At 43.4% G+C, this 27,660-nt stretch overlaps 1 long non-coding RNA gene across 1 annotated transcript in view; it reads left to right on the top strand.

Moving 5' to 3' along the window:
* The first annotated feature begins 2,300 nt into the window (after positions 1-2,300).
* Positions 2,301-27,660, top strand: part of LOC146058850 (uncharacterized) — a 79,757-nt gene continuing 54,397 nt past the window's right edge. The window contains exons 1-2 of the long non-coding RNA XR_014470002.1: positions 2,301-2,433; positions 3,207-3,424. This is a non-coding gene — a long non-coding RNA (uncharacterized LOC146058850). The remainder of the gene's footprint in view (positions 2,434-3,206; positions 3,425-27,660) is intronic.

The following is a 27,660-nucleotide window of genomic DNA, read 5'->3' as shown; positions in this document are numbered from 1 at the left end:
GCTTATTAATGAGTGTTGTATGTGACTGACATTCACAGATATCTGTAGTAGAGATGTGTCGTTCGCGAACGATCCGGTTCTTTTGAACGGATCCATCAAAAGAACGAGCGAGCCGCCGATCCCAAAATGGTGATCCGGATCGGTTTCGCTTAGCATTACATACAATACAATGCACATTGCATTGCTTGAGCTCAGCACTGCCCCCTTTGGCAGCTGAGATATTTTCTTCTAATTGGCTGCTTGTGCTGCTGCTGCTGCTGCTGCTGCTGCTGCTGTGTCACGTGCAGATCTAGATTCTTCTGAATCTGGAAGCCCTGAGGGAGGTCTGGTGACTACACATCAACAGCAGACTAAGCAGAGCAGAGGCATTGGCACTGGCAGGCATTTCAAGATTGCTTCACCTGAGTTCACCAGTAGTATCACAGAAAGGTGTGTAGTAGAAGTATGAACACACAGACACACAGACATAAATTAGGCAGTGCACATGTGTTTTTTTTTTTTTACTAGATCTCTGTTTGCTGGGCTGTGTAGTACATTTAACTTTAATTTGGAGGGGGATGGGGCCTTCTTTTAACTTTCATTTGGGGGGGGGGGGAGGGGGGGCTCGGCAATGAGCAAATTTAGTCTCCCTTGGCAACGAGCAAATTAATACCCCTTTTACACCGCTGCAAAACCCGGGGTCTTCAGCGGGTCAGACCCCTGTCAGCGGCAGTGTAAATGGGACACGCCGTGTCCCTTTACACGGGACTTCTACCCAGGTCCTGGGAACTGGATTGTTCGTCAGACAAGCGTTGGTCAGACAGTCACTAGGTCGACATGCAGAAAGGTCGACATGGGAAAAGGTTGACATGGGAAAAGGTAGACATGGACGTTAGGATGACATGAGGAAGGTCATAAGGTCGACATGGGGTTTTCGCTGTTTTTTGACCCGAATGTCAACACAGTTGACATGGACACAGTTGGAAGTGAGAATCGGACCCTCGCATCGCTCGCAATGCTTTGGGCACAGTGTCTCACTTCGCTCGCCACACTATTATAATCTCACTCCATGCCCTAGTGGAAGGTAGGGCATGAAATACCGCCTGTCGGCACATGTCGGCTCAAAAAACAGTGAAAATCCCCATGTCGACCTTATGACCTGTCGACCTTCCTCATGTTGACCTATAACCATGTCGATCTTGTTCCACGTCGACCTTTCAGCATGTCGATCTAGTGTTGTTGACCTAATGTCGACCTAGATCAGTCGACCAAACGACTATCTATGTTAAGTGCACCACCTAGGTCAGGGTTAGAGAACCTTTGGCCCCAGCTGTTGTTGGACTACACATCCCAGCATTCCCTGCAACAGTGTTATCATGGCCAAATAGCAAATTGTAGCAGGGCATGCTGGGATGTGTAGTCCAACAACAGCTGGAGGGCCAAAGGTTCCCCATCTCTGACCTACGACTTTGCTCTGTTTCTGGACTTCCCTCTTAACGAATGATTGCTATTACCTGTTCTAAACAGGTAAATGGATAAGAAAGGTGTTTCCACACAGGTAATAACAATCAAACATTAAGAGGGAAGTCCAGAAACAGAGCATTGTGTCCCTCCTGGAAAGGGTCATGTTGGGAGGTATGGTACACTAACTCAAACCATAAATAACTGTCTTTTTTACACAAACTGAGTCGCAGAGCCGCCCAAAGGATCTAGATCTTTTCACTGACCGACCCAGGTCGACCCGGGTCCGCGAAAAGATCCGTTTTGCCCATCTCTAATCTGTAGCTAGTTGTATTGTGTACTTATTATTATTGTAGCTTGCCTGAGCTGGTATAACATTCAGTGACGTCTCCTCCTCTGAATCCTCCAGAGCTCAGTGTGTCTGTGAAATTTGCTGCTGTTTGAGTGACTGGTGCTGCAGGGTGAGGTTTGTGCTCTGATTGGCTCTCTGAGTCAGTGAGAGCCAATCAGAACTAGCAGTGGGCCCTGTTGCCTAGCAGCTACAGCAACCATAGAGAGGGAGAGGGAGGGAAGCAGAGAGAAAGTCAGACAGCCTCCAACGAACCTAGGAAGTTTCCCTGACACAGACACAGCAGCCAGGGGAGGCATATCTTTTGGGAATTACAAAAAATATGCCACTATCGGTACACCATCGAATGATTAGCATTCGATGGTGACAAACATCGGAAGGTCACCATTAAATGGCAAAAACACTAACATCGAAAGAAAACCATCGATGTTTCCGAAACATCGACCATCGATGTCCATCCCTATCCCTGCCCCAAGCAGACTGAGCAGAGTGACACACCACTAGGGAGAGCAGCAGGCAGCAGCAGATTAAAGAGGGAGGAGAGAGCACTCCCGGACAATCTCAGCTGCCTCACCCCATTCTTTCTCCATAACGGCAGTGACTGTGTGTGACCCCACCTCCTGCTGCAATGCACTACTGGGAAGGTAAAGCTCTCTGCGTGCCTGCAGGCTGCTTCTTGGTATGTTTACAGCAGGAGGAGCCCCCTCACGGTTTTAGTTATGCCCCTGTTATTACCCTAATCCTAATTCATTCTTGTCCATTTGCATGTGTGAAACTCCCAGGTGAATAAATCTCATATCTGCCCCTCTGTAGTTATAGGGTACACTGATGGCCCAGATCACCCACTGCCCCTGAATGCTGTGATTTTAGGACTATTTTCCTACCATGTGCCCCTAAGTCCAGGCTTTCCTGCCCTGTGCCCTCTAGCCCTGCCTTCCCTACCCTCTACCCTTCTCCCTCTAAGCCAGACTTTCCTGTCCTGTGCCTCCCTAGCCCTGCCTTCCCTAGCATGTGCCCCTTAAGTCCAGGCTTTCCTGCCCTGTGCCCATATCCCCCTCTCATGTAGATTAAAATGGGAAATAATATGTAATAATATGCTTTTCAATGTAAACAGAATTTATTTCTCCATCATTGTTTCCTTACAGGAACACAATGTAAAGCCCCATACACACTAGAAAAAAAAAATGTCTAGTGTGTACACTCAATATAAGTAATGATGCTTGCTTCCGTGCATTGTTAATGACACCCCCCACCCGGCTCAACATGAGGTAAATTTTGGGTATATAGCAAAAGACCTTAATGTTTAGCTAGTCCCGGTGATGTAACTGAATGATATTGTTTACTGCTATTGTTAAGTGTGTATGCTTAATTCATCTACCTGCAGCTAATATTGTTTACTATAACGGCTGCGGTGCAGGTCATCTTGTCTATGCAGGTCATTTTATTGTGCTGGATGGGGAGAAAGGAGGCCCTGCCTATGTCATCTGTCCCGCATGAGTGGCAGCAATGGCAGGGCCTTGATAGAAGGTGGAGCTACTTGGGATGAAGGGTGGCGCTACACTGAAGGAAAAGGGGGGAGCTACACGGGAGCAGGGCTGATGGAAGGAGAAGATGAACTTCCAGACAAAATTGAAGGTAAATAAAGTGTGAGAGTTTTATACTGTCAGCAACTGGTCTGGGTGTTACACAGCACTACTATTGTCAGCAACTGGTCTGGGTGTTATGCAGCGCTACTACTGTCAGCAACTGGTGTGGCCATTATTCAGCACTACTACTGTCGTCAACTTGTGCAGGAGTTATGCAGAGCTACTCCTGTCGGCAACTCGTGCGGGTCTTACGCAGTTCTACTGCTGTCGGCAACTGGTCTGGGCATTACGCAGTGCTGCTCCTGTCGGCAACTTGTGCAGGTGTTATGCAGCGCTACCACTGTTGGCAACTGGAGCAGGCTTTATGCAGCGCTACTACTGTCGGCAACTGGTGTGGGCGTTACACAGCGCTACTCCTGTCGGCAACTTGTGCGGGTGTTATGCCGTGCTACTACTGCAAGCAACTGGTGTAGGCTTTATGCAGTGCAACTACTATCGGCAACTTGTACAGGTATTACGCAGTGTTACTACTGTCAGCAACAGGTGTGGGCGTTAAGCAGCGCTAATACAGTAAGCAAATGGTGTGAGCTTTTCGAATCGCTGCTACTATCGGCAACTAGTGTTGGCTTTACCCAGCGCTGCTACTGTAGGCAACTGGTATGGTCATTACACAGAGCTACTACTGCTGGCATCAGGAATTGGCATTACACAACGCTATTACTTTAAAACCTCTTTTTTTTGTGTGCACTGTCCCTTTGTAAAGTTTGCAGGAGGCGCCGAGCACCCTAGCACCGGCCCTACTGGCAAACAATCTAGCACAAGTGAGGTGCTGTATAATAGGGACCTACAGGGGTATGGGAGGTGACATCCGGATTTTACCTCTGCATTGAATAATAGATGCCAGATGCATTCTGTCAAAATAATTTTGGAATGGATCTGGCATCAATTGAATAAACCCCTTAATATATAACACCATACAAATTCATTTTAAATATGTAGAACGTTGCAGATGAAGCAGCAACACTTTGTATACAGATTCAGAAAAATATAAGAGTTGTCTCTCAGAGAGCGTAATATTAAATATCAAATGGTTTATTACAAATATGAAATAAAACAGCACAATTCATAAAGGACCATAAAAATACACAATTAATATAAAAATAAAAAAGGCCACTAATTTCCACCAAATATTTTGTGCAGGGTATCACCATTGACCTCCTGGACTCACCATTACCTGCCACCCTTTCCACCAGATTGAGGGCCAGATTCTCTAAGCTTCAAAAGTGATAAAATGGAGAGTGATAAACAGCCAGCAAATCAGCTCCTACCTGCTATGTCACAGACTGTGTTTGAAAAATGTCAGACAGGAGCTGATTGGCTGGCTGTTTATCACTCTCCATTTTATCACTTTTGAAGCTTAGAGAATCTGGCACTGAGGCCGATATACCCTGCAGAAAAGATCCACCACCAGGACTCCATTCACGTTCACTCCTAAAGACGCCCAGCGCAGTGGACAATCCACGGGCAGAATATCGGGAACAGACCGCCCGTTCATGCAGCCCTTGAATGATTGACAGACACTAGCAAACCAACTGCGGCTGCAGCGGATTGAGAGCACCGGGTGAATCACAGCTGTGGGTTCTGCACACTATTGACATTGGTGCCGGTGCGCACTTGAGTCCCTCGGGCTGCTGTTCACTGTCCGTGCCCCCCTGATGCCCTGTGGTTTACTCAGAGAGAGACAGCGTCTCACCTACATCAGCGTTTTCAATCAGTACCTGCTTCACTGTGAGTGATCCCTGACTTGAATTGTATTGAACCAATTTGGTGGTTTCTGATGCCCTAATACAATGATGACTTGTTCCCCTCTTTGATTATATTCAGAATGCAATTTTTATTAGGGATGTGCACCTGCCACTTTTCGTGTTTTGGGTTTTGGGTTCTGATTACCTTGAGGTTTTGTTTCTAATGGGTTTTGCCAAAACACCCCCTAAACGTTTTGTGTTTGGATTTTTTCGGTTTTGGGTTCAGATTTTTTTTTAAAAGCATAAAAACTGCTAAAATCACATAATTTGGTGTTTTTGTTTGCTCCTACGCTATATTAACCTCAGTAACATTCATTTCCATTCATTTCCAGTCTATTCTGAACACCTCACAATATTGTTTTTAGGGCAAAAGGTTGCACCGAGATAGCTGGATAACTATGCTAAGCCACACAAGTGTGCGGCACAAACACGTGGCTCATGTAAGAGTGGCACTGCAGCGGAAGATACGGCAGTACTAGGTACCAGACAGGTAGATACGGCAGTACTAGGCACCAGACAGGTAGATAAGACAGTACTAGGCACAAGACAGGTAGATACGTCAGCAATACTAGTATTGTGCACCAACAGAATTTATAAGAATTTATTTTATTATTAGGTACTGCTTGGCAGTGGCACTCAGTGGCACACGTCAGTGCACCAGCAGCATGGAATTATTTTTTACAGTCCCACACAGCACAAGTATTATTTTTTTATTAAATTAGATATAGCAGCCTAGTATGTAGTTGTACTACTAGGTAGGTACACTTAGGCAGTAACACTGCCAGTGGCAACAGTGGACTGAGTAAATAATACTGGCAACCTCTATTCACAGTATTCAGTGCAGGAAGCACCAGTGGACTATATATAATTGAATTAATTAAGTATTAAAAATATAGCAGCCTAGTAGGTAGAGAAAATAAACGGGTTGGGATCATTTGGTCTATTGCATTATGGTAGAAAGTCATTAGGTCGAATCCATTAGGTCGACATGATTCTAGGTCGACATGGGAAAAGGTCGACATGATTCTAGGTCGAAAGGTCATTAGTTCGACATGTCATTAGTTCGACAAGGTCATTAGTTCGACATTGTCTATGTCGACATTCACAAGGTCAACATGGGGTTTTTCACTGTTTTTTTTACCTGAATGTCAACACAGTCGACATGGACACAGTTTAAAGTGCACTGCATCCCCTCGCATCGCTCGCTGCGCTCGCGATGCGTCGGGCACGGTGCCTCGCTACGCTCGGCACACTATTTTATTCTCCCACCACGCCCTAGTGGATGGTAGGGCATGAAATACCGCCTGTCGGCACATGTTGGCTCAAAAAACATTGAAAAACTCCATGTCGACCTTGTGAATGTCGACATAGACAATGTCGAACTAATGACCTTGTCGAACTAACGACCTGTCGAACTAATGACCTTTCGAACTAGAATCATGTCGACCTTTTCCCATGTCGACCTAGAGTCATGTCGACCTTTTAGCATGTCGACCTAATGGATTCGACCTAATGACTTTCTACCATAATGCAGTAGACCAAATGACCGCATCCCAAATAAACTACTAGGTAGGTAGGCAGTAGCACTGCCAGTGGTCAACACAAAAGGTAGTTACACATCACCAGTAGCTTTATGCAATGCACCAGCAGAATTTATAATAATAATTATTTTTATTATTAGGTACTGCTTGGCAGTGGCACTCAGTGGCACACCTCAGTGCACCAGCAGCATGGAATTATTTTTTACAGTCACACGCAGCACAAGTATTATTTTTTAACTACATTAGATATAGCAGCCTAGTATGTACTAGGTAGGTACACTAGGCAGGGCCGGTGCAAGCCCTGTCAGCGCCCCGGCCGAGCAGTTTCAGCAGATTCAGTGCAGGCAGCACCAGTGGACTATATATATATATATATATATATATATATATATATATATATATATATATATATATATATATATATATATATATATATATATATATAATATAATTAATTATTCATATAATATATATTCCAGCACAGCACCAGAGGTAGGTCCCAGCACAGAGAAGACAGTAGTTTGAAGAAACTCAGGGAGCCCGAGGTGTGCTCCCACCACCACCAGTGACGTGACTAAACGCGTGCACAGGGGGCAGCCGTACGAACGTGTGGGCCCTCTCCCAAAGGAGAAAGGCCCCATGGTTCCCCTGACCCCCCTCAACCATAAGGCCGAGGAAGGGAAAAAAGGGATCGGTGGGTCCTCTTCGCCGAAGCTCAGAGGGACCCGCGTTTCCTCCACCCCCGGAAGGGTTTCGGACGGTGGGTCCTCCGCAGCCCGTGCTTTGGAGAGACCCGACTTAGGCTTCCCTCCGCCTTGCGGCTCGGGGTTGCCCTCGAGGGAACCGGGACTCTCCCCAAAAGGTGAAGAGTCCCAGTCACGTTTGGGGAACGGAAGGCCTGTTAGGGACAGCCGCACTACCCAAATGAAAAAACGTGACAAACTAACGAAAAACGTGAAGTGCAAAACGTGCAAATCATAAAAAGAAAAGAATAAGGCCCTAGTAGTACTACAGGTACACAGTTAGACTGTCCTCCTTGCTAGGGAGAGCCCATCCTAAGCATAGAGGAGAACAGAGTACACAGCAGCACTGAGGGAGACAGCCCCAGCGGATAAAATAATTACAGCACAGCACACCAGAGGTAGACCGCACAGAGAAGACAGTAGTACTACAAGTACATAGTTAGACTACACAGCAGCACTGAGAGACAGCCCCAGCGAATAAAAAATATTGCGTTCAAGGTCAAGCTTAAGCTCAAGTTTAAGTTTAAGCACCAGCAGCAGCACCAACACACCCTCTCTCAACCCACTACTAGACTGGAGTGAAGATGGCGGGCGCAGCAGCCGCTTTTAAAGCCTCGCGAAATCCGGCGTCGGGAGATGACGTTCTGACCACGTGGACGGACCCGAGTCAGGCGGGAATCTCCGAGCGCTCCTCGGAACCGGGCTCGGAATGATGACGTCTGTGGGGGCTCGGATCTCTGGAATCCGAGTCTGCACATCTCTAATTTTTATCCCACATTATTATTAAGTGCTGGCCAGCCATTAACCAAAGGGATCTTTAGGCCATTTCTTTAACTTTAAGAGGACTATTGTTCATTTCTGGTGGAAATTAGTGGCCGTATTTATTTTTATTTTTATATTAATTGTGTATTTTTATGATCCTTTATGAATTGTGCTGTTTTATTTCATATTTGTAATAAATCATTTGATATTTAATATTGCGCTCTCTGAGAGACAACTCTTGTATTTTTCCTCTTCTTAAAATCTTTGGTAATAATCCAGATTACCAATGGGAGCTGCACATGTACTTTAATTAATTAGATGGTCAGTATATTTTACATTTTTAAACTGCCTTAATCTTTGTGCCTGATTTGTTTCTATTATTGATTTGCACACAGATGTATTTGCATATATAATTAACCAGTGCCATCTTGTGACGCGGTTTTGTTGCATTGCCACAAGACATATTTAAGTGAAAAGGATGCACAAAATTTGCTGACCAAAAGCCAAGATGCGCAGGAACTGGCAACAGAAAGTGTTTCTAGAGAAAAAGTTGAACTAATTACCAGGTTTTCAAAGAGCAGCTCTGTAATGTAATGTCTGTTCTTGTACTGGCCTCCATGTTCCTTTGTTGGCCAAAGCATTCTTATTTAAGCTTGTTTTTTCTTCAAAAGAAATCTGAATGGAATGTGGACATGGGTATGCAGTCATTAAGTTGAGAGTATCTAGGTCAACAGTCAATAAGTCGACAACTATTGGTTGACACACATTAGGTTGATACATGAAAAAGGTTGATATGCTTTAGGTTGACATTGACAAAAAGTCAACACATGCTAAAAAGTCGACATGGAAAATGTTGACATGAGTTTTTTATGATTTTTTTTTTAAAACCAACTTGCTCATTCTTTACCACCCCCCTGGGCATAGAGTGAGAATATAATAGTGCACTGAGCGCAGTGAGGCACCCTGCCCAAAACATGGCACGCATATAGCGCCATGGTAGACGACGCCATACACTTATACAGTATCCATGTTTACATAGAGACCAAAAACCTAAACAACTTGGGTCGACTTTTTCCCATGTCGACCATTTACATGCCAACCTTTTGCTTTCATTAACCTTTTGTTCTTGTCAAACTAAACCATGTTGACCTTTTGTCTGTCAACCTGTTGACTGTTGAACTAGACACTGTTGAACTAATGACCCATACCCCCTACAATGGACCTACAGTATGTTTTCTAATTTAAATATACATCATTACTCATTTAATGGCTGATGTTTCTTATGGGTCTTTGTATTGAGGCATACATACAGCCTTTAGTACTTAAAATTGCTACTCTAATAAGTGAGAATGTATTACAATTTGCATTATACATTTCATGTAAATAAGAAATGTTCTTATTTGCTACCAGCTCTAAATTACTGTCTGACAGTCACAGATGTCACTCTGTATTTTGTGGAATAAATTACCATATAGCAAAAAAAAAAAAAAGATTTGGAAAAGATTCAAGTATGATACTATGAGATCAATGACAGTAACGACTCAATCTCTTCAAATAACACAGCATCACACTTAGATTAATAAAGGCATAGCTCTGGTCTGATTCACAGTCATTTAACTGTCTCCTAGAGTTTCCAGTGTGCTGTTAGTATCCCCAAAGAGAATAGTCCACTGCAAAAGAAAAGGGAATAAAAACAATTATAAGAACATGATTTTTGACATTTAAAATACTTATTAATGATATTACTAAAATATTTATTCTTGCAATACCTTGCACATCATTTTAGATAAGTTCTTAATTATTTAAGAAAACATTAGTCTGTATATGAACTAAATCAATATCATAAAATGCATATGTAATCTAAGCTGGAAGAATGTGAATGAGTAATCGCAGTTAAAATACTCATGGGCTTGCACATCTTGGTGTATATTAGATACTAGATCCCAGAAGATCCAAACTTCCCACCACAGGCATTTTTTATATTTTCCAAATGAGATCTTTCCTAAATCCACTGCCCAAATGAAATCATTTTAGAAGCCTAACACCCTTCGAAATGATTTGTTACTATTCTCCCCATCGTTGGGACATCATTTCTATCCTATATTCAGTGCTCCTTTCTTTGGATCCAGACTCTGTCTTGCCACATGAAAGTCACTGGGAAAGGGACCTAGGACCCAATTCAGTCCTGCACGCTATGTACGTATATATTTGGTGCCTAGCAAGCTGAATGCACAGCTGCCCTGCGAGCTGGATCCCCTAGCTATGCTGTGAGTGGTTACTCACCATCAAATGATTTTTCCTCTGTTCGCTATAAAAAGCCAGGACTTACTTTTTAGTTGAACGGCGATGGGTGAATTCAAGGAGGTCACTGACATCATGTGATGTCATCCATCAGCCCCCAGAAGGCAGGGACATGCCTACGTTTTCTGGGATCCACCCAGTGTTCCTATCGGCACGCCCACCATTTTTGTGGGCACAGCCATGAAACGCAGAGTGCCCACCCCAAATGCCCCCTGCCTGTCAATCAGGCAGTGAGTGAAGGCACTCACTGCAGGCATTTGCATATGTGCATTATCACCTATGCACATATGGACAGGGACGGATTTGGACCTGTGCGAGCAGGTAGATGAACCTTGGCAGATTATAAGGTGAGACACTGCTCAATCATCTATTTCCTCTCTTATTAAGGAAATTTCAAATAAAATATATACGAAAAGGTATCTGGTACCATCTAAACTTCATAAAATATACCCAAAGTCATCACCTCTGTGTTGGCGTGGTTGTGGTTTCACTGGACATTTCGTTCATATTAAATCTCTTTTTTTACAGAGATTTTTCAGTCCCAGAGTCCATCGACAGCTTTGCTTCGACTCCCGAGAGCAAGATTTAGCTGGTGAGAGCTGGCAAATCCATTGCCAGCCCTCGCAAAGCTGACTGGCGCTACATCTGTAATTAAACAAAAATGTTTTCAATAGGTAAACTTGGATTCTCTATAAATACGCCCCTGTAGCCATCCATGTGACTATTTTGGTGTCTATGGGGGAGATTCTCTAAGCTAAAAATGTGGTAAAAACCCCGTTTATCTGGGTTTTTACCGCATTTTGGGATGCTGTAAGCATCCCCCGCCGGGTTACCGCGGCGGTGGGCATCGCCAGAAAAATCTGGTGATGCCCCAAAGAAGCCTATGGGCTTCTACCGCAACCCTCAGCCGCCTTGCACCGACCCACTTCCGCCCCGAATCGCCCCCCCCCCCCCCCCCTCTCACCTGTGTCCGGGCAGCACAGAGCTGTGCTGCCTGGACCTGTGACCTCCTCCTCCCTGCACTGATCCCCTTCTGGGTGCAGGGAGGAGGAGAGCCTGGCGCAGCAGCAGCGCCAGGTAAGGGAGGGAGGGGAGAGCCGCCGGGTCCCCATGGGACCCGCTGACTCTATCGCAAAGGACAGCTCTTAACGCAAGAGCTGTCCTTTGCCATAATTATCGCATATGTTAGTGCATATGCGATAATTATGAATGCGAAGTGCGGCGATAGGGGGCGGAGCTGGGGTGCGGATGTTAGAGCATCCCACCCTATATACAGTACAGTATGTCTAAAGACCCACAGTCTAATATTACATGTTGATTAATTAAATTGCCATGATAATAAAAACAAATAAATATTTCATGTAAAGGTGTAATTTCAGTTTTACAAGTGTAAGTTAATAAATCATCATATAAAAATAACAGAATTTACAGCAAATAAGAACCACTTTTCCTATCTATTTGACCCTAAATTCTTTGTAAGGATATTCTTATGCCTATGCCAAGCATGTTTAACTTGCTCTAATGTACTAGCCTCTACTTCCTCTGATCGGAGGCTATCCCATTTGTTCACTATCCTTTCTGTGAAGAAAGTGTTCGTCAAATTTTACTATGCAAGTCTCCGAGGGCGCTCACATTGAAGGCCTGCGCAGGCAGAAAACATTGGTACCAGTTGTGACCCTGGGGTACTCCACTGCTGATCCTCCTGTGAAGGCACTCTATTTTCTGCAACATCATTTTGTATCCTACTTCCAAGATGTACCCATGTTAGAATCCAATGTAAAGCTTTTAAGTTTATTTAGCAGTCTGTGATATGTGTTAGTTTAAAAAGCCTCTCTAAAGTGTATATAAGCTACATCAATGCCGGCCACCTTGAAATATTATTTTAGTCGCTTATTCAAAAAAGTAAGTAAGATTTTGGTTGAGATGCCCTTCTCCCAGGTAAACATGGAGATGAAGGCTACACATGAAAGACTTGGTGCCCTACGTTAAATATGTTAAAGTGCAGGTACTTGTTTCCTAGCACGGCCACAATCGCGGGCATCGGGTGTAATTTTTAGTGGTCTGCGACGCGACCAACGCGATGCCCTCGATTTCCCATTGAAATGCATTTAAAAAAGTCTAAATCGCGTCGGTCGCGTCACAGGCGGCTAAAAAAGGCTTAAATGGTCCAGACGCGATGCCCCCGATTTCCCATAGGAAACAATGTTAAATGCCTCAATTTACCCGCAATGCCCCCGATTTCCCATAGGAAACAATGTTAAATGCCTCAATTTACCCAAATCATCATAGGGAACAATGGTAAATGGGCCAGAAACCCCCCAAAACACCCCTGAACAGTGAAATGTCCCCCCAAAAGTAGTTTACGCCACCCCACGAACAACGTGAACCCGAAGCGTGGCGAGCGCAGCGAGCCCGCGAGGGGCGGCGGTACGCGTCCTCCGACCTTTTCATACCCCCACTATCCACGTTGGCGTGGAGTTGAGAATACAATAGTGTGGTGAGCGCAGCGAGCCACCGAGCCCGAAGCGTGGCGAGCGGACGCGGATACCTTCACAGGTAAACGCGTCCCTTCGCGGGCTTCACAGGTATCCGTGTCCGCTCGCCACGCTTCGGGCTCGGTGGCTCGCTGCGCTCGCCACACTATTCCATTCTCAACTCCACGCCGACGTGGATAGTGGGGGTATGAAAAGGTCGGAGGACGCGTACCGCTGCCTTGTTCCCTATGATGATTTGGGTAAATTGAGGCATTTAACATTGTTTCCTATGGGAAATCGGGGGCATCGCGGGTAAATTGAGGCATTTAACATTGTTTCCTATGGGAAATCGCGGGCATCGCGTCGGTACCATCGCACCCGATTTTTACTAACGATGCCCACGATCATGATCGGTGTGGCCGTGCTAGGAAACAAGTACCAAAGTGCATTATGCTGTAATAAGTGTAATAAGTATTGCTGATCAATCCTGCCTAGAAATGAACACAGTGGTTGGCATATGTACTGCTGGACACCACATTTATAGAATGATTAACTTGTTATTTTTGAATCAATGTTCTTGATTTTATTTTTCTAAACATTAGATGTATTTGTTTATTACAGCATAATGCACTTCAACATATTTAACTGTTAATATATTGGCTTTTCTTTGCATAACGATATGCTGTAATGCAGACCTTTCATGTTCCCAGCATAGGGGATGTTTTTCAGCCCAATTCATGTTTAAAATAAACTGCCACAAGTAAAGACAATGAACAGAAGAGTTTTAAATACTGCACCTAAAGAACAGAGTGTAATGCATTTTTACTGAACTTACTGGAGCATTCAGTAAAGAGTTTGTTGGACATTAGAAGACACAAAGGTGCACTTTTCTATTAAGGGCAAACAAAAGGGATTTACTTTGTTTTTTTTCACCAAGTTTCTATTGGTGATCACATCAATTTCAGAGCATCCTCTCCCACAAAAAAAAAAAAAAGAAAACACCATATTCAGAATTGAAACCATTAAAATGGGTTAATTATCAGGGTTTTTTTCACCCGCCAAAGTCAGTCACTTTGCACTAGGACAAGCTCGTACTCTCTTTTACTAAGCTAAAGTATATTAATAAACCACTCTAAGACATCCTAACATAATTTAAACTAGATCGGAGCATCTTCATAGTTTTCGTCTTTTTCACCAAAAAAGTGAAACTTCAGGCCTCTTGCCAGAACAGAAGATGTTGACTCAGATCAAAAAGATTTTGCACGTTTCCTATTCAGGTCAAGTCACAACTGTCCCACACTAGCTGATTTTTAATTTCTCAATTTAGTTTTTTTCACTCCGCCCTAATCCACGTAGCACTAATAGAATACAATAGAAGAATAGAATAGAATCAACTTTATTGGCCATGTGTGCTTGCGCACACTAGGAATTTTTTGTGGATTACAGTGCAGCATCAAGCAGGGATGAAATGGGGGGAGGGGGGAAGACACATTACATGCATTCCATTGAGACATTATACACCTTTTTATTGAGACATTATACACATTACATTGAGAGCATTTAGACATCACTTTCCGGGATCACATGCCCGCCGAGCTGCACAGCGCTTAGGCAGCCATCAGCGGCGCCACTGGTCGTTGCGGCAGCCAGGTAGGTAGTTATATAAGCAGGAACAGTACAGTTATCACACCGGGAACATATACCCGCCGAGCTGCACAGCGCCTAGGCAACCATCAGGGGCACCACTGGTCATTGCAGCAGCCAGGTAGGTAGCAATATAAGCAGGGACAGTACAGTTATCACACAGGAAACATGTACCCGCCGAGCTGCACAACGCCTAGGCAGCCATCAAAGGCGACACTGGTCGTTGCAGCACCGAGGTAGGTAGCAATATAAGCAGGGACAGTACAGTTAAACAGGGACAGTACAGATAAGCAGGGACAGTACAGTTAACACATGATACATATGCACAGTTCCTAGGCAGCCATTTGCGGCGCCATCTTGAATCTTCCTGTGGGAGAGCAGCAGGTGGTGGTGGTGGTGATGGGGGGGGGTGTAGAGTTAGTGAGGCCGGGGGAGAGTCAGTGGAGGGGGCGGAGGATCCAGGTCTCAATTTTCTGGAGGCCACAGTCAGCTCGGTGGGCGAATCGGAGTGCTCGGTGGGTCCCGGGGGGAGGCGGAGGGGTGAGTGGTGCCTGTGAGATGATCACACATCCACCTAGTGAAGATGAACTATGGCGGCCACGCGGTCAGCTTTCTCCCAGCTCTGGCCGCATCATCCTCAGCTTGCGGCGCACGCTTCCTCCCCTTCCACCACTGCCTGCCCGCCTCCTCTGCCTGTCTTCGTCCCCTCCACCGCACGCTGCTCCTGAGGCCGGGATGGGGGACGGAGGATGGAGCTCCACGTGCATGCGACCATCCCCGGCCTCTTCCAGAAGTTGACCACAGAAAGAGTCCACAGAAAGCCTCTATTGTTGGGTTGCATAGTCTGTCACATCCAATATTGCTGCATTTAATCTCTTGATGTGTTGCTAGACAATTAATAAGCATTTAGTTGTATTACTACTAGATATTATTTGTCATCACACACAGTCTCATGCAGAAGATGAAAGTAATGCTAGTTCCCTCACTGCAATTCATTAAATAGTATGATATACATGTTAGTCCAAAAACATTCCATTCATGAGTCATTTCAAGTGCACTTGAAAGCTTTTTAGATTTTCAACATTGTGACAATAATGTTCTAAATCCATTCATCTGGCACAGACTTCTTCATCACAGCCCTTTTTAAGAGATCATGAATAATATATATAGGACTTCTGCTGCTAAATATAAATCTGGAACATAGAACCAGCGGAAGAAAATATTTAGCAAGTTGTATCTGTCCCCCGTAATCCAGACAGCTATAAGACATGAGTTGGAAGTGAGCTGAAATTTTTTATTCCTACATAAAAAGTTTACATTTAATGAACAGTTTAGTTCAGATGCTAAAGAACATTCAAACCCATCTTCACACATGAAACAAAGCAACATAATATTTAATTGCAGTTATGAACCACTTTGCCCATCTGGTCTTCCCATGTACTTACACACTAGGGTTAATATTTTTTGTTGAGAGCTAATTAACCTACCAGTATAATGTATGTTTGCATTGTTGGAGGAAACCAGAGTATCCAAAGAAAACTGTGCAATACAGGGAGAAAATATAAATTTCAATCAGGAAGGTTCATGATGGGAATCGAACCCATGACCTCAGTCCCATGTTCTACCTGTTACAGTTCCTCATAAAAGACACCATAATAAAATCTGTATATTTGGACCATCAATGCTGTTGTGAGAAATCTGCATCCTATTATTATGACTCTTATGACCCCTCCCCCATAAATCATACAATGGGCCTGATTCTGGTTGACTTGGTAAGCTTTGAAGCCCAAAGTGCCCACCCAGCCAAAAGCACATGTGCCCGCAACAGAATAAATCATTCAATGGTCAAAATTTCAATCATTCAATGGTCGAAAAATTTCTCCCGGGCTCACAAATATGTCAGTGCAGACTGAATTATATTTGCCAGCTCTGGGATGAAGACAGGGCAGGCAGCTGACGTCATGTGACATCAGCCACCTGCCCCCAGCACACTGCATCACAGCCGCATTGACATGGGTATGCCCAGCATTTGCATGATGCCCAATAAACGCTGTCCGTTCCCATGTCGGAGCGCCACCACTGCCTCTCATCCACCCCCTGTGTGAGCACCACGCTGAGAGTGCAGGGCAACCAAGGCACCCGCACAGAAGCCCTGCGCATGTGAGAATATGCGCAGGGCAGAATCATCGTCCCCCATGCAAACATGCGGGGGACCGAAGCCACTAGAATCAGGGCCAAACTACTAATCCCTTGATGCTACCCAATTCTCCAACGGGGCGTTGGAGAATTGGGTATACAAACATGTTTAAAAATGACAATCAGTGAATCTGGTCCACAGATCAGATGCTGGCAGGTTTAAAATAAAAGCCTATACAACGGGAACGGTAATTTCATTATTTTGTCCATAATTTCTTATATTACATATTTAAATTTAATTATACAAAATAAACCATAAACAGGAAAGTCCATTTTGTATTAAGAATTGAGCCATGAGTTACAAAGATTACCTATGTAGTTTATCTTCTGGAACAAAAAAGGTTAAGAAGTGATGCAGATGTCCCTTTGTTATTTATTTCTGTATTGATATGATTCCTATATTAGTCATGTTTATGACAGTGTCCCTGACCTTCTGGTTTGTTTCTGATTTATTAACCTTTGTTTGAGTACTTGGCCATATGATTTGTTTATGAGTCATTGGGGCTTGGTGTCTTGATGATATGAAATAGCTATAACTAGAGATATCCAAACTGTTTAAATGAAAATTGTCCTCAATTTAGCAATGTAAAAGACCTACATGATATCATACCGACAGGCCCTGAATTTTTGCTCGAAGATTCCAACCAGTGTTTATAAAAAATCTGCTTTACTTCACCTTAGATATGCAGCCAGAGTGGTTATTTCTATACATTGGAAATCCTCCACTCTCACTGAGTGGTACCATCGACAGGAGAGCCATCAAGAGGTCTGGCGGTACTTGAGTCCCGGGCCCATACAGAAATGGGGGTGAACAAAAAAAGAGGTGAACAACAAATGAGGTGGTGCCGTGCAGCCTCAGAAGAGAGTCCTCCTGGGTGACACCAGCACCCTGGATAATGTGCTAAGTGAAGAAGGGTTTGGAATAGACTCTTCAGGAGGCGCACAAATTCAAAAGATTCAAAAAATTGCAAATCAATTTGATCAAAAACAATTAGTGAGTCGAAATATGTCCTTTCTGGTTAAGGGAGCTCCGTGTTGTGGTGATTTCTCAGTGGTAAGGTGATCAGTGATGCACATAAAGTGAAAAATAAAGAATAAATTGTGTGGGCGTACCCAACTCACTCTGGAGGCGTGTATTTTCAAACCTGTAATGGTTTCTTTGTCCACCTTCGAGAGGACAAAGAAACCATTACAGGTTTGAAAATACACGCCTCCAGAGTGAGTTGGGTACGCCCACCACCTTACCAATTTTTGCACTATTAACTTTATACTTTTACATGGTCATCTAATCACAAATTTATTCTTTATTTTTCACTTTATGTGCATCACTGATCACCTTACCACTGAGAAATCACCACAACATGGAGCTCCCTTAACCAGAAAGGACATATTTCGACTCACTAATTGTTTTTGATCAAATTGATTTTCAATTTTTTTGAATCTTTTGAATTGTGCGCCTCCTGAAGAGTCTCTTCCAAACCCTTCTTCCCATACAGAAATGAGGCCTGGGTGGCAGCATGTCAGAGATGCTGACAGAGCTGGGGCAGACGCTGTGAAACAAGCCCCAGCTCCCTGCTTGTCAGTGAGGAGGAAAACACAGCTGTGCGGCTGTGAAAGGTGGATCCCGGACAGAGCGTGAAGCTGCGCCTTCTGAGTCTGTCTCTCGTCTGCATTCTGCACCGCTAAACGTGCCCGCAGTTCCCAGCCCTCAGTGATCCTCAGCAGGCAGTCTGGTTTGAGAAAAGGAGGGGGCCCAGCAGAGTGTCAGCGATAGTGGCCAATCATAGCTGTGCCCGCCTCCTCTTCAAGTGATTTGTACGTGGTGATTGGTCCCTTCTCCAGGACCAGCCACCTTTGTGCTCCTGCAGAAAAGTGTTCCCATCCTCTTACTGAGCCCTCCACTCCTTGAGCTGAGACATGTTGCTTAATGTAATCTCATATGGAGAGAGGCACTATAATATATTTCTTTTAGTGTGGGGACAGGGTTACATAGTGTAGTTATTTAGTGTAGTGTAGCATATAGGGTTGTGTAGTGTACATCATTAATGTAGTTCAGTGTATAGCATATAGCAGCGTGTTGTGCAGTGATGTAGTGCAGCATATAGGGGTGTGTGGTATAATGATGTAGTGCAGCGCATAAGAGCCATATACAGTAGCATAGTAAAGTAGTGTCATGATGAACTGCAATGTATGTATTTGAGGAGCACAGGGAGCATGTGGGGAGCATGTGGCAGATGCTTAGGGCATTTGGGGTACACAGAGGGATGTTTGAGAATCTGATCTCCGACTTCCGCTGTAGCTCCACCTACATTTCAACAGCTCCGCCTACCTATATGCCCTGCCTTTCCTCTATGGGGGCCCTGTCCATTTTGTCAATCCCGGGCCCCACAATATGTGATGGCAGCCCTGACCGTCGGACCATCTATTACATGCCTATGAAACGTCTTGTTCTTTCTAATGTGGAGAAATTCACTGAATACTGTGCAAGCTGGTTGGGAAGTTTGGAATTTAAGAAGCCAGACTTTTATAAACATCTTGTCATGAACTATTATCCATGTGCTGATGGTCCTTAATTGATGATATTCATTTACTTGAGTATAGTGGTGCATAATGATAATCGCCCTTATTCAGATCTGATTGCAGTACAAATTTGTTCTCAAAATGGGCAAAACCATGTGCACTGTAGGTGGGGCAGATGTAACATGTGCAGAGAGAGTTAAATTTGGGTGGGGTGTGTTGAAACTGAAATCTAAATTGCAGTGTAAAAATAATGCAGCCAGTATTTACCCTGCACAGAAACAAAATAAGTCAACCAAATCTAATGCTCTCTGCACATGTTACATCTGCCCTACCTGCAGTGCACATGGTTTTGCCCATTTTGAGAACAAATCTGTACTGCGATCAGATCTGAATAAGGGCCAATATTTGCTGTCCTTATACACTCTTGTTAGATCTCTCTCCCAGATCACACTACATACCCACTCAATATCCACCCCCTACCCTACTTTCCATTGGTCCCTTTGTACCACAACATTTTAAATATGACTTTGTAGTACATATCATGGGAATCTCTTGCACTTTTGTTTGCCATTATTTTCTTGCTAATGATGTTCTCATAACTTGATGTGTTGTCGTAGCATTTTCCTATTGCATGTCCCTTTCAATCAAATAGTTTACAGTGAAAAAAGTAAAACATTTTTAATTGACCACTTTAATTAAATTAATTCAATATAGTAATAAGAACAGTAACACCTTCAATTACTGTATAAAATAAGCATGTTCCTCATCTTTACAGATAACTTTCCATACTATGAAATGTATTGTATGACCATCTAGGACAGTGATAGAGAACTTTAGCCCTCCAGCTGTTGTTGATCTACACATCCCAGCAAGCCCCGCAACAGTTTTGCTATTTGGCCATGCTAAAACTGCTGTGTATTTGAACAAAAGTTGGAGTGCCAAGGGTCATGGGACAAAGAGATTGGAGAAATGAAGCATCTGGACAGCCGAGTCCTTCCTCATCAAAGCTCCTGCCACCTATACAATCCTATTTACTAACCTATGTTCTGTTTGAACCATTTTTCTGTGGATTCACAGAGTTAACTATACAAGCATTACAATATATGATTAAGTGCCTGTTTCTGAATTTGGAGTTAAGCAAAAACAAGAGCAAGCAACTGTGCACCAGGAGGATCCATGTTGCGAGTACATTTTATTTGGCATACATGACACAATACTAGCCGCTTTTGCTTGTAGCCCACGAATATGGTGCAGTTTATTTTGACACTACAATTTACACAAGTGCCTTCTTATACTATTCCCACTGGATGCAGTGTACCAAGACACTGCTGTGATGCATACCTCCCTCAGTGTTCAGCTTCCCCATTGCAAGCTAAAGTAGTGAGGAACATGCATAGGCACGCTCCTAGAATAGAATAGAATCAACTTTATTGGCCATGTGTGCTTGCGCACACTAGGAATTTTTTGTGGATTACAGTGCAGCATCAAGCAGGGATGAAAAGGGGGGAGACATTACATATATTACATAAAGACATTACAAGCATTTAATTTCTAGCTACGACTATGGTGGTCAGGTCGCCAAGTAGGGACACGTTGTTTGGCTGTTGATATTGGGATTGCATTCGCTTTGATTGGATTGTTCAGGTGATGGACGGCTAACGGAAAGAAGCTTCTTGCGGATCTGGACGTTTTGACGGGTTTGGACCTGAACCGTCTTCTGGATGGTAGGATGTCGAACAGGTTGTGACTAGGATGCAGCTTGTCGTTTGCGATCTTCTCAGCACGTTTCCTTACCGTGCTGAGAAGATCGCAAACGACAAGCTGCATCCTGGTCACAACCTGTTCGATATCCTACCATCTAGAAGACGGTTCAGGTCCATCCCCATCAAAACGTCCAGATCCGCAAGAAGCTTCTTTCCGTTAGCCGTATATCACCTGAACAATCCTGATACTGCAATCAGCTGCAAGATAAAACCTAAGGGGTAGTGTCAACATGGCTTCCCATTACCCCTGCTGGTGATTGTTCCATGGCTCCCTCATGCAATTGTGGGTAGCGGGAGAATTGATCCCTGCTACCTCTCCTGGCTTTCACATGCTGTTCTGTGACATTTCGCCTACAATAATGTAAGCGGACACATCTGAAGATTGGAGTCTCTCTTCACATTTTAAGTTTGTCTGACCTGCAGTGCAACATGGTTTTGACAAAGGTACAAAGTTTCTTGATTGTTTCTGCTTTACTCCCACCTCAGAATCAGGCCAAGTGTCCACATTATCAGCAACAACAGGAAATAATGGGAGGAGAACTTATTAAATTCTAACCACTGCTGCTAGGTCATGATAAATGTGCATATTAGTATGGGCATGACAGTTATATATTTTAAATCTATGTTCTGATACATATTCTGGGCTATTACTTTTTCCTGCTTAGAGTTCTCAATGCACAGACATTGCCACTTTCACAGTCGTATTTATTATCAAGGAACTTGTCAGGTTCTGTAACCTGGAATCTGGTCCCACAGGAATGGCCCTCCCATAATCTTGGTTTGATAAAGCCTAACTTGCTGCAGAAAATTGAACCTCTTTGAGAAGTCCGACTAAATGTGGAGAGGGGAAACATGATTTGAATCCACATCAGTGAGCACCAGCTCCATGTAACTGTGGGTAGTGACAAACCAGGCTGGCCAAATTGAATTCTCTTAACTATAAAGTGTTCCTAACACTGGTCATAATGTGGAACTGATTCAGACTTGTTTGCTCGCCATGAGCAATTGTCAGACGACCGTGCATGTGCACAGTATGCTGTGGGCATGCCCGAGCTGGCCCTACGAAGCCTTCGCTGAGTGCTCACAGAGTGATTGACTCCCTGAAGCCATGTGGGAGCAGTAACCATGCCTTTTCTGGTAGTGCGCCAGGAAAAGCAGACATTTTCCAGCCGTTGGGAGGCATTCCCCACGGCCTTCGCAGCACTAAGTAAGTCTAGACATACTTGGCGTGTGTGAGGGGGGAATCCATCCGATGGTGACTGATTCTGAATGGATTTCCCCCTGTGTGCATTACTGCAAACACGTGGACAGGATTTCACTCAGGCGGGGCAGCATGGGACAGCCTTTACCTGCTCGCTCGGCTCCGAAAGCTCACAGCCCAGCTAGCAGGTTTGAATCAACCACTAATGGGACTATTCTGGTTGACTCACAAGGCTGCGAATTTGCAGCCTTGTGAGTCCACCAAACCCCGCCCGCCGAATGCTTGCCCGCCGCCCCCCATCGCAGTGTGGGTTCACCCGCACTGACTGCGCATGGATGTCTAACATAAACATACTTGCCCATCTCCCTGAAGCAGAGACAGCCAGGGAAATCACTCCCCAGCACTGCGTCGGCGGGGATGCGCGTGTGTGTGAGACGCTTGTGTGTCCCCAGCAGATAGAGCATGTCTCCACCGGCAATCACCATCTAAGGAAATCTGGCGATTCCCAGCGCTGGCAGAGAGATGCTCCATCTGTAATGCGGGTTCATTATCATAGCTAATAGCAAATAGTTTACATAAATCTATGAACTCTATGAAATTTTGATTTGTTGACACTAATGGAATGATTCTTTCTAATCAAGAAATTAGATTAAATTGAATTAATAAATTATATAGGGAATAGGTAATTACTTTCTAGTTTTCTGTAAGTGCTAATATGATTTTCAGATACTATCATGGCTTCTGTCCTAGGGATAGACATGAACAAGCTCTCATCGTTAATCTTAGTTCAAATTAATATTCCAGTTCAGAGGTAATGACTACATATTGTAATCCTACTTTAACCGTACAAACTAGGACTGTAATCGTCTACATAAAAAAACATTCACTGACACTACATTTAACTTACTTTTATATATATTATTTATTTTGAAACCTGATTTCTTCATTTCTTTTACTTGCACAGTAGAAGGTTAATATTCATACACATGCTTTATATGTGCCAACCTCACTGATGTCATCGAATTTAATCAGCCTTCAAAGAGACAGCTCTCTGAAATGTGCAAAACAACACGAATGTTTTTGTGTTAAGAAAAGTAACCCTGAGCCAAATATATTCCAAACATGTCACCCACACAGTAGACATATTAATAATTAGAAGTATGAGTATTATAGAATTATTTTTCAGTTTAAGGGCTAGATGCACTAAGCTTCAAAATGTGATAAAATGAAGAGTGATAAACAACCAACCAATCAGCTCCTGCATGACATTTTTCAAACACAGTCTGTGACATGGCAGGTAGGAGCTGATTGGCTGGCTGTTACTCCTGCATGACTGGCTGTTACTGCTGCATTACATTTTTCAGCTCCTGCATGACATTTTTCAAACACAGTCTGTGACATGGCAGGTAGGAGCTGATTGGCTGGCTGTCACTCTCCATTTTATCACTTTTTAAAGCATAGTACATCTGGCCCTAAATTTTTAATAATTCTTGCAATAGCATTAAAATGAGTGACATGGCCATAGGTGAAAATAAGGGGTGGTCTGGGTGTGCCCCAGACCACCCATTAGTATTGCAGTCACTGCTTTTAAAAAAAAGACCTTCTCCAGTAACGTGTTTGGAGGCAGCATAGAGTAGCAGTTCCCCTTATATTCAGACTACTCAGCGGGCATTTTTCGCTGACCATGCATGCAAGAATGGTGAGTGCTGTGAGGTGATCCTGTGGGTCCCTATGGGTTCCTCTCTCAGCACTATTTACAGATTGTACACTATAGGCTACAATAGCTAATGCCATCTGAAGATGCTGGAGGGCTGAAGGGCCATAGTTTGGACATGCCTGGCATATACAATATATACCTATCTATTGCATTTATGCAATTATATTATATCAGTGACTGCTCCATTGCTAGAATATATATTATCTATTATGGATGTTATTTTTAAAAAAAATTTTATCTTATAATCTTTTATTGTTTTTCGCAGTTACATATATGAAAAGAAACATACAATCATACATACATTCACAAACAGTTAACAGTATGAGCACCTATTACAATGTCACGAACATGGTAAAAAGGGAACACCGTGTATCGCTCCACATTACATACATACAGCAGTGTACATTTCATTCCACATTTTCTGCTTTTTTACTGATCTGTAGCTATGGCGGGGTACCTGACAGTATTGTCTCTTAGCCACGCTGATGACTTTTGACGGTCTAGGTGGGCGGGTCCGTTGTTTTCTGCCTTCCACTTTGGAGGCGTGCTATCTCCTTTATTTCAGCATCGGTATATTTAAGTACTACATCATGCATCACTTGTGTCTTTAATCCTTTATTGGTTACCTAACCTTAATGTGCTATTTTCGTGTTTTTAGTGGTAATATACGTTGTGTCTACTATGTTGTGGTTTTGTGGAACTTTCACTTCTTAAGTTTACGTGTTTTCTATTATTTCAATTATAGCATGCATGGTATAGTTTCAGGGGAAATCTTTAGTGCTGTAATTTAATTCACTTTCACTTTTGAAAATAAGGTTGCCAGAAATCAGTTTAAATCAGCTTACATAGCCCAAACTGATCTGTCAGCCTACAGTTCACAGATCAGTTCATTGTCAAGCCCCCTCTTCACACTAGGCAGTTGAGCCTGAGGCATAGGTAGTACTTGTTTACATTTCAGGATATTTCTTAAAAACTAAAAACAATTGAAAAAATATTTTATTTGTTAAATTATAAGTAAACCGTTAAAAAAAATCCAAACCATTTAATAAATTCCAATTTAAATGAACCAGTTTTCTGATATTACAAGCATAAAACATACAATGTATCTACAGTCTGGAAGAGATTATTCGTCCTATCGAGAAAGGCAATGAAATAGCAAAAAGCCTATTTATGATAAAGATTAACAGACGTGGGTAAATGTCTGGAAAGCTTACATATTTTATACTAAAATGATTATCACTTTGCGCTCTAAACACTTTATGGCTGCTCACTGAAAGGTATTTAGATGACAGGCTTTTTATGTATGACAGATGAAATTGTACTTTATAGCGAAAGATTGTTAACTGACACCTTTGAACGTGAAATGAATTGTTAAAAAAAAAAAGTTTATTTGAATGCACAGCAGTTCCAATCTGCTTTTAGCATTGATATGGTGTGTATAAAGTAAGATACACCTTAAAAGCACAATGCATATTGTAGATGAATTGCTCTCCTACATATAATTCTGTGTTGTAGCAGCCCAAACATTCATTTTTAAGTTGAAAGGTTCAGACTTCTTGTTTGATCCATTTCAAAAGAAGCCCTGGCACTGTGTCTGTTAATGCCATGGAATAAAAAGGAACCTATTTTAGTGATGATATCTGCTGTGCTGCTTTCAATGTTAGGTTGTATAATGGCAATCATTTTGTTATATGTATACAGGCATTTTGAAGCTCAGTATTAATGTTCTTATAAATAAATACTATATTTATAGCATGCTTGTATAAATTTGGGAGCTCCTGTAGATCTACAAACAAAAACACATAGGAAATCCTTCATAATATGTGAAGTAAAGATACTGTACAGTTTGTCTCTCCTATATAAGTGGCATAAATTAGTACAATGGTATACTGGTACTTGTTTCCTAGAACGGCGCCCACGATTCCATCGTACGGCATCGTAGTGAAATCTCATCGCATCGCATCCCCCGCAATATTGCGGAATGTGATACGATGCAATGCGTGGCGAGCGCAGAGAGCCCCGCGAGGGGACGCATAATACGAGCCCGAAGCGTGGCGAGCGGACACGGATTACTTTACATGTATTCTCCCCTCCACTTTGTCATAAAACTAGCAGCTGGGAAAGTCTGCAATACACGGCATGCAGCCATCTTCCATTCATAGCTTTTGTCCCCATGCCAGGTGGACCAGGTATTAAGTTGGTCCTTGTGACTAGTTTCACTTTAAGAGGCTTCTGGGGGATCCTAAGACTTATAATACTGCAGTGATTTCTGACTTCAGGATGCACTTATCCAGCTTACATAATGATTTCATTACAATTAAGGGGACAGTGAAACATAAAGGGCTGAATTGACAATATGAAATGCTGCTGTAGTGGCATGGGAAGGCTGGAGTAACACAATGGGCTGCTTAAATGACACATGAGGTTGGTCTGTGCAGACGCTCCCACCACATCGGCACAGTGGACTCTACTCGTGCCTGGATCTAGCCATCGTCCGGGCACTTCACGTCACCTGGCCAGACAAAGCCACAGTGCGATTGGGGATCGGCGATACCAGCGCTACAAACAGGAGAGACGCTTGCCACACCATCTTCAAATTCAGAGACGTAAGAGACACACAGGGCCTTATTCTAGTTCACTCTTTCTGACAAAATCTTTCCTAGATGGACAAAACCATGTGCACTGCAGGTGGGGCAGATGTTACTTGTGCAGAGAGAATTAGATTTGGGTGGGGTTTTACTTCAAAGTGAGATATATATTGCAGTGTAAAATTAAAGCAGTCAGTATTTTCCTTGCACAGAAACAAAATAACTCACCCAAATCTAATTCTCTCTGCACATTTGACATCTGCCCCCCTGCAGTGCACATGGTTTTGTCCATCTAAGAAGGATTTTGTCAGAAAGAGTGAACTAGAATAAGGCCCACAGTGCGGCTGGAGATTGGTGACACCAGCATCCCCACAGGAAAGTACTATCACCTTTTTTACCTGCTAGCCCTAAAAACTTGTGGAACTGCACGGCTAATATATTGTATGCATCTCAGCATAGGTAACAATGACACTTACTTCCAACTAGGACCCAGACAGGTGCAATACTAATTGTCCATTCAGTGCCATTATCGATCACAGCGCACGGGATTTGTGCACCGGCTGGTGGGAAAACTTATATAGCAGGATCCAGGCTGTTTATAGTTCTTTATCTGCAGGCTATAAATCAATGGGATAATACTGTACATATCCCTACAAAAGGGATCATTGGAAAAATATACAGCTTAATAGACAATATATAATACCAGCAATCTTTCTCTATATATTTTTATTCTATTTTCGGTACTTCTTTACTTTCACGGCGCCAGCATGGCGCAGCGCTACTTCCGGGTTACGCTCGCCACAAACTAAGTAAAATAAACAAAGTTAACGCCATGCCAACATGGATAGTTCATACCTCCACTATCCATGTTGGCATGGAGTTGATTTTAATTAGCGTGGCGAGCGTAGCGAGCCACCGAGCCCGCAGCGTGGGCGAGCGAAGCGAGCCCCGCAAGGGGACTCTGACGCGCGGCGCCATGCTGGCGCCGTGAAAGTAAAGAAGTACCCTATTTTCTCATTTATAAGGTGCA

This window comes from Crinia signifera, chromosome 2, assembly GCF_055691185.1.
Source record: "Crinia signifera chromosome 2, ASM5569118v1, whole genome shotgun sequence".
In the NCBI taxonomy this organism is placed as follows: domain Eukaryota; kingdom Metazoa; phylum Chordata; class Amphibia; order Anura; family Myobatrachidae; genus Crinia; species Crinia signifera.
The sequence above is the reverse complement of the archived record's forward strand: the minus strand, read 5'-3'. Positions and strand labels throughout refer to the sequence as shown.